The 8,708-nt window shown below is 44.3% G+C and overlaps 1 pseudogene; it reads left to right on the top strand.

Moving 5' to 3' along the window:
• Positions 1-383: 383 nt before the first annotated feature.
• LOC105307449 lies at positions 384-2,470 on the top strand (annotated as a pseudogene).
• The last annotated feature ends 6,238 nt before the right edge of the window (positions 2,471-8,708 follow it).

The following is an 8,708-nucleotide window of genomic DNA, read 5'->3' as shown; positions in this document are numbered from 1 at the left end:
GTGTCGTCAACCTTACCATTTATCAGTCATTCTCTGAACTCACACTAAGCTTCAACATCTGACTGCCTACCTCTAGATCTCTCATGTTGTGAGACATTTAATGCTTTCGTTGCTTGAGACACTGTTGGGTGTTCTCTTCCCTACAGACGAAAACATCCCTAACCACAGTGAGGCAGGCGGGTCCCTGCCGCGCACGCCTAGAGCAGCGGCGCGTTCGCGACGCGCACATTGGGCGGGGCTCCCTACGCATGCTGCCGCGCGCTCTGGGCCGGCGCGGGGACGCCGCCAGGACGCGTGCACACGCCCGCGCTGCACGTCCCGACGCGATACGTCGCTGGCACCGCCCCCGCCTTGCGTCATGACTTCTGGGCGCCACAGCCGCCATCTTTCTCTCGCTGAAGTGCGGCGGCTGGGTGAAAGTCGCCGAGTGGGAGAGTGCGGAGAGTGCGGAGAGTGTGGAGAGTGTGGAGAGTGTGGAGAGTGTGGAGGGTGCCGCCGTTGCCATGCCGACCCCACCGCTGCGGGTGGCTGTGGTGTGCTCCAGCAACCAGAACCGGAGCATGGAGGCACACAATATCCTAAGCAAACGGGGATTCAGTGTCCGGTCCTTTGGAACAGGAACTCACGTGAAGCTTCCAGGGCCAGCACCCGACAAGCCAAATGTTTATGATTTCAAGACCACATATGAACAGATGTACAATGATCTCCTTAGGAAAGACAAGGAACTCTACACGCAGAATGGCATTTTGCATATGTTGGACAGAAATAAGCGAATCAAGCCCGGACCAGAAAGGTTCCAAGACTGCAAGGACCTGTTCGACCTGATTCTCACCTGCGAGGAGAGAGTGTATGACCAGGTGGTGGAAGATCTGAATTCCAGAGAGCAGGAGACCTGCCAGCCGGTGCACGTTATCAACGTGGACATCCAAGACAACCACGAAGAGGCCACCTTGGGGGCGTTCCTCATTTGTGAGCTCTGCCAATGCATTCAGCACACGGAGGACATGGAGAATGAGATCGATGAGCTGCTGCAGGAGTTCGAGGAGAAGAGCGGCAGGGCCTTCCTGCACACTGTCTGCTTCTACTGACCCAGCCTGGGCCTGGCGCGCCAGCCCTTCCGAGGGACGTCTTTTTGAGCTAATTTTTGTTAATACTTTTCCTTCTTGATACTTGTTTTACTTTTAAAGCTTCTGCTCGTGGACAATAGCAGTACCCAAATGAACTGTACATATGAAATGAGAAGATATACATAAATGCGAGATTAACAACAATCGCTTGTTTTTTTAATCTCACTTTTGCTTATGAGTGGGATATTGATTGTGAAGTTTTTTTTTACCCAAAAAGGAAAAAAACGGTTTATAGTACATTTTCCCCAATATTTCTGTGTCTTTCATTGTGCGTTCCTCTCCCCTACCTGGCTGGAATGTACAAATTCCTGAATAAAACAATAGGCTTTATCTTTTTTTAAAAAAAAAGAAATAAGCATTCCTAACAGAGAGAGACTGCCAGGACTTGTTCATGAGCACGCTTCAGGCGCTCTTTATTGACCTTTAGGAATGTTTTGGGGGAACTTTACAGGAAAGTTGAGTCCTAAAATATGAGGCCATGAAGAAAGTGGACCAGACATGGGTTATATTTAGCATCTTTACTGAAAAGTTAATGATACTGAATGCGAGTGAGCATCAAGCCTCCATGTGAACTTCAGCTCCTGAGAACAATGAGACTTTCCTTTTTATTTTCCTCCCACTGCATGACTCAAGTCACATTTATTAATTGACTTCATTTAATTGATTTATGGAGGCTATCCGACTTAAGCTAAACCAGGTAGGGAGGAGTTGGAAGGTGGTGTGGAGAAAAGAACATTGTGGGTTAGGAGAAGATGTAAGAACAGAGGTCCTGGAACAAGTCATTGGCACAGCATATTTTATGTATAAGGATACTATCACCTGAAAAGGATTAGTAAGAGTTTTATGACTAGAAGGAACAAATTGTACTGCTGGATGTATTGCTAGGCATTTGGGGCTGGTGCAATCTTTGAATAGTGGAGGAACACAAGGACAGGCATATCTTAGAGAAATGCATTAGTCAGCCTGTTGGGCAGGTTAAAGTAAAGACATTGGAGGCATGGAGGCAGTTAGAAAGCTCTTAAATAGAGGAATGTGTTAGGGTGGTGGTAGGGAAGCAGGAGAGAAAGAAGTGAATCCCAGAAATAGTTCAACTGGAGAATTGGCAGAAGGCACAATAAGAGAAATGCTAACATTTGCTTGGTGCCTACTCTGTGCCAAGCACTTCACATACACTGCCCCATTTAGTTCTTGTGGGAGAGACTGACCTGTAAACATGTAACGATATTAGAATGACAATAGTTCTAATAGAGGTGTACGAGAAAGCTATTGCCACATCCAGGAAAGAGGCACAGGTCCAAGGAATGTCTTGAAAGATGAGTGGAAATTTAGCAGAAAGGGGTGAACATTCCAGACAGGTGGATGGCATGTGTGTAATAGGCACTTCTTTGGCAGAATCTTTGCTTGTGGTGTTTTCTGGAGAAGCCATCAGTACAAAAGAGTTGCTCTAACAGTGAGATATTTTCAGGCCAGGGTAAGGAGAGCTTGTTGGTGCCCTTAGACAGTACCATGTAGTTAACTGCCAATTTGGCATCTTAGAAAAACTCTAGCTAGAGCCAGAAGTGAAAACGACTCCAGAGATTCCAATTGCAAGTAATGTGCTGTGAAGCAGTGATGTGAGAAGGTGAAGTATCGAAGGTCTTTCCATGTCCTTCATCTCTCCATCCTTCCCAGGATCCTTCAGGGCCACCTGCCTCTCCCTCTCTCCTCACGCTTAACTGTTCTCCGGTCCATGCTGGGGCTATGTATATTCTGAAAACAAAGAGCCAAACAGCATCCTCTGTGTCCCTCCTCTATTCACTCTCAAGGCTGACCTTGCAGCCTCCACCTCTGCCTCCTTTCTGAATTTCACAGATTGCCCTTCTTATAGCTCCCTGTGGCTTTCTGACATTTGGTCTGGGACCCCTAGGGATGACCAGCAGAGACATCCTGCCCAAACCTGCCATCATTCAGGATGCTGTTTGCTTGCTTGTTTTTTCCATTGCCTTTGAAGATAGGCAGGAGACTTCAGACAACCCTAATATCAGGAGGGATCATCTCAGTATCAGAGAACAATGCTCCAGATGCAGGAGGAGTGGGCTGGCTACAGATAAATTCCCTCTCAGTTTCCCTTGCTTGACTGGTCAGAACCCTGCTCTGTAACACTTGTGGAGGATGAGGAGGCTCTTACATCCACTTCTAAAATTTGTTCAAAAAGTTAGCACAGGTTTCCATGTTAATACTCTGATTCTGCTGCCAATTCAAACCCATTCTCAAAGAATCATAAATGTTAACATTCTCTTTATATTGCCCTTACTTCAAATAATTCCTAAGGAATGTTCTCAAATGGCACGGGACTTGAGAGTCAGGACAGCCAGGAGTCTGCAGACCTGACGTTTGATTTGGAGTCTGCTTCTCTCCATTCTGTACCCTTGAACAAGACACAAGACACCACTTTTCCGAGCCTGTTAAAGAGATGCAACAGAGTTTGCTCCCTCTTCTTAGTATTTCTATGAGAACAGGATGACATTACATACACTATAAGTATAAAATATGACAGATGTACATTATTGTATCACCAGGCAGCACACAGTAGCTAACAGCATGGACTAGAGTCAGACTGCCAGTTTTCTCCCCTGGAAAATGAGGATACCATTGTAGTCTGAAAGCTCTGAAATCCCCAACCTCGGAACCTTAACGTTCTTTCATAAGTGGGGCACCCACATTTATTTAGGGGCAAGATTGACATGAGTGTTTTATGGTTTTTGTCTAGCCCACTTACTGTAGAAATGTCAATGTGCTTATTTACTGGGTGCTGCCCCAGTCCCTCTGGGAATCATTACATAATATGTAATATGTGCATCTTACTATTTTTCTAAAACACAAAAAATTCTGAATTGGAAACACCTTTAGACCCAAAGACTTTGGATATAGGATTGTGGGCCTTTGGAACCAAATTCACAGGGCCTCTGTGAGAATTAAGTAAATTGATTCAGGTAAAGCTCTAAGCACAGTGCCTGGCTCATCGTAGATGCACAATGAATGTTAGCTGCTCTTACTATTCCCTCTGTTACTGCAACCCTAAGTACCCTTGAACAATTTCCACCATTGCTGCAGACCCATTTCCCTATTTGTGCCTGGAACTATTAATGTCTAAAGTCCTGTGCATTCAACCACTCAGCACTTGACTCCCCTGAAGCTCCTGTCTTCCCAGCTCTCTACCAAAATGCTGTCCTAGTTTAGAGTAAAGAAATGTTCCCTGTAGCCACCTCCCCTCTCTTCTCTCTGTCTTCTCAGCAATTAGTTGGTTTGTTTATAGGTGAAAGAGGCTGGAAGAGAGCTCCAGGACGTATCCCATCAGCTGGTCTCAGACTCCTAGCTCATCCTGACAAATTGCCTATGGGCTATGCACCTGGGATTCCAGGTGAGCTGTGGGTGTAGCTCTGCCCTCTTTAGAAAAGTTACTTCCACCTTCCTGGACCTCAATTTCTCATGGATAAAGCAAGACAGTCAGCCTAAATGATAGCTACATGCCTCTTAGCTCCCTTAAATCCTATCTCCTGCAATGCTGCCCTAGAGCTGTTATGTTTGCATGCGCTTTCAGTAAGGTGATATGAGAGAGAAAGTAAGGCTGCCTCTCTTCAGCTCTGAGTATGGTCCATCCAGCCTCAAGAGGTACCAAATGCAAGGCACTGAAATTTTGTTATCGCAGGAAGTTAGATCCTCTTTCCCTAACTCTTTGGGCACTGAAACTATCCTGGCTGTAGGAACAAGCTCTGGGTCACCCCCTGGACAAGTTTACAGATGAATTGGACAGTCTCAAGTACAAAGAGGTACAGTCTGGTAGCGAGAGGTCTGGCCAAGGATGTCATCCATTGATTAAAGTCAGAGGCTGAGCAGCACAGTGACCAGCACTGGAAATCCAGCCCACAGACAGAAGTACCCTGCTAGTGGTGAGGGGGCTGGGTGAGAAGCAGGAAAAGGACTGTGAGGAGTGGCTAGGGCTCAGGGCAGGGCTCTAGTTCAGAGGTAGACTGAGATATGAGAGAGAGTGAGTGAAGAGAGAGAAAGGAAGACGGAAGCCTAGTACTGTGGACTGGATCATCCAAAGGTGGGGAGGAAGCACCATGACCCTCAAAACTATGGCCCCCAGGGCTCTGAGCACCAAATGCTGCCATGTTGTAGCAAGACACTGTTACATGCCAGTCTTGTCTCTCCTCTGTCCTTATGAAGAAGACCTCGCTTTTCAGAAACAATGTAATCGATTGAAAACACCAGTAACCCCAGAGTCCTAGGAATGTTTGGTAAGACATAAACAGAAATCCCTGGAAGGGGTTGTGGGAAAACTCGTTAAAGGGCTCGATTCAGCTGTCACATGCTTTTGCCCTTCATCTTTCCCACCCCGCCTTTTTTTCCTGCCTGAAATAGGCAGGATGCTGAAAGAGAAATAGCCATCTAGTGAGTGTGAAGCCCAAAACCACAAGCTAAGCTTACGGGTCTGAAAGCTGAAAAATGCCTAAGACCCTGATGGCCCTGGGGGCCACTGGACTAGCCCTAGTTAGTACTGCAGCTTCCTGTCATATGAGAAAAATAAACTCTTGTTTGGTCAATTGACTGTGGCTGGGGTTCTGTTTTAGGCAGACAAATCCAGTTGTAACAGGCACACATATCTATGTTGCTGGATTGTTGTGAAGATTAGATGAAATACTTTAGGAGAATGAGGTAAAGCTAGCAGTCATAGCTGAGCACCCAGAATTCTGCTTTGGGAGCTTGTCCTAATCTTATGCCCCTGTAGGTGGTATAGACTTAAGCCACTGATATGTACTTTTTGTCCCCAACTTGATTAACTCAGGATTTAGGGGTGAGGGTGATCCTCGGATCACACGGGGGACGTGTTGTTAAATTCAGCTGCAAGGAAGCAGTTTAGAAAAACCAGGGGAGGCAAGGCAGAGAATGACATGTGTGGTGGCCGATTGAAAATTCATGTGCACATCTAGAAAAATTTTCTCTGCTTGTGTCCTATGAATGGTGATTCCGTAGCACCTTCTTCACATTCAGGGAATACACTTCATTTATTCATTCATCCAACACTTCCTGGGTGCCTGTATTGCATTGGGAACTGTATTAGGTTCTGGAGAGACAAAGGTGAATAAAATACAGTCCTTGGCCTCAAGTATCTTCTCTGGGTCCCAGCTTTTTTTAGGAAATGGGGCCAAAAGATAAAGGGTACATTTGGGTTAAATATGAGGAAAGAAAAAGCTCTGGATACTGAAATTGCTGTCATTTTGCATCTTCTTACTGATGCTGCAAGAATAATAAACACTGGGTTTTGGAAGGTGGGGAATATTTTTAATCTAGACAGAAGTGGAAAGTTACTGGAATGCTCAGAAGTAAGCTCAATAATTATGGCTTGAGGTTAGACAAACGAGAGAGAGTTCTTAATTTCTAGCATTTCCTTGGGCTGTGAGTAAACACATAAATGGAAAATAACTAGATGGTGGAAATTTTGTTATTTACCAATGGAAAGACTTTGGGTCTTCAGTGATACCAACTGTACCACACTCTGGCCAGGTGACTAAAAACATTGGACCAGCCTGCCATTTACCAAATAGCTTCTCCTAATTGGAGAGATATTAGGATATGCAGTGTAGATCATGCTTCCAAGTGCATGAATCCTGACTCTGTTCCTTATCATCTTGTGAGAAGCCAGGTTATTACGTGACATCACCACGTCTCAGATTCTTCATCAATAGAGGATTTAATAAGTTTTGCCAAATAAAGTTTTTATGAAGATTAAAAATACTGTGTTGTACAAAGTCTCGACACAGAATTAGAGCTCAGAGCACTTTAACTATGGGGAAAGTGAGATGGGAATGAGAATCTTTTCTCATAGGGATCATTTGGGCTGGAGCCACTTTACCCTCAAACAGAACTCATGTCATCTCTATCCAGACATGTCTCAAAAGACCCCAGAGCCAGTTCAACCTCTGTTCCCCCAAATTCTGTCCCAATTACCTTCAAGCTGCTGGAGAATGTGGGGCTCTCCAATTATTTAAATAAATAGCTGCATATAGTGGTGCTGAAATGTTCATTGCTAAGGATGGACATGGGGGCAACTCTGGATGGTCTGTGAAATAAGTCCTGTGTCTCATGAATCTGCTGTGTGAGGCTAGTTTAGGGTTTTGACAAAAGTCCTCCCTATCTAAAGACATTAGTTTCTTCATCTCTAATGGAAGTGACTGTCCTGACCTCATGTGATAGTGGAGGGAATTCAATCAAATAACAAGCATCTAGCATGATGACTGGGAGTAAGTAGGAAATCAGTATTTCTCCTCCCTTCCCCCACAACCTTGCCCTGGTCTTATACTGCTTTCAACACAAAAAGTACTACTGTCAAAGTGCTAACATGTGCAGGAGAAATATGGAAATCCACTCTTGCAACTTATATTTTAGTTGCAATTGATTTATCATCTCCTAGCTCAGTTCTTCTCAACCCTAGTGCACATTAGAATTATGGTAGAATTTTAGAAATTATTAATATCTAGCTTCTACTCCCTCCTCTAAGAGAATCTGACTTAATTCATAGCTCCTTGAAAGAATGAGCACCCCCTGGGTTTTAATTTGTTCCTCTGTAATTGAAAGCAGAAAGGTAGAGTAACTTACCACATGTTGCACAGCTTGAGAAGACCCCAGGTCTACTGAAATTCAGCCAAGGGCTTTTATCCTAATAGATACTATCTTTAGTTAAAATACGATATTTTGTCCAGCATTGATTTTTTGCATTAATTTTGAGTTTTAAAATATTGCATTGAATATTATTTATTTTGATTACTGAGGGTTTTTACCCCCTTGAATTTTGCACTTGAGGCCAGAGTCAAATGAGAGCTTAAGAGCAAACCTCACTTCATTTTGCCTATCTAGAAATTGCATCTAGAAAGGGAGATGAACTGGACATTCTATCCTTTTCTTGGAAGATCATTCTAAGTCTCAATATGGTTTTGTGCTGTGTTTCCAGGAGTGTTGATGGCCAGTCACAAGGATGAGGATGAGCTGCTGGTCTGTGGCAGAGCTGGACTTAAGCCCAGTAAATTTCTGAGGTTTCTCTACAAGAAATTAGGTGAGAGAGTAAATTTAAGACTGGTTTGATTTTGCCTGTGTCTCTTGCAGCTTAAGCAGCAGATGAAATTCCTCCAGGAAGAAGTTTTTATTATTTAACCTGCCACTAACTTAAAGTTAAGCTTTTGATTTTGGCTAGCTTAAAATTTTCAGCCCATACTAATCTGAATTAGCAAATAAATGGGCGAAAACACCAGAACTATGCTCTCAGATATGGTTAGACCAAAAGATAATTGATTTGCCTGGAGGGAATTCCATGTGAAAGCCTTGCCAAGGAAACATTCATACAAGGTGGAGCTGGAAATCCAGGTGAAAAGTCTGTTCCTGAGATGGTCGACAGATACTGGTGCTTGAAGGTAGAGTTATACCTGTCTGACTTCAGCTGACTCAGGGAGTGTCTCCAGTCATCTCAAAGGACATCACTGAACTTTAAACAATTTCTCTAAAATCTGCTAATATTTTAGGTCTGCGTGATCTGCCCCTGCTTAC

The sequence above is a fragment of the Pteropus vampyrus genome, unplaced genomic scaffold (genome assembly GCF_000151845.1).
Source record: "Pteropus vampyrus isolate Shadow unplaced genomic scaffold, Pvam_2.0 Scaffold498, whole genome shotgun sequence".
Taxonomy (NCBI): Eukaryota; Metazoa; Chordata; class Mammalia; order Chiroptera; family Pteropodidae; genus Pteropus; species Pteropus vampyrus.
Note: the sequence above shows the minus strand (reverse complement) of the source record. Positions and strands in the feature narration are given on the sequence as shown.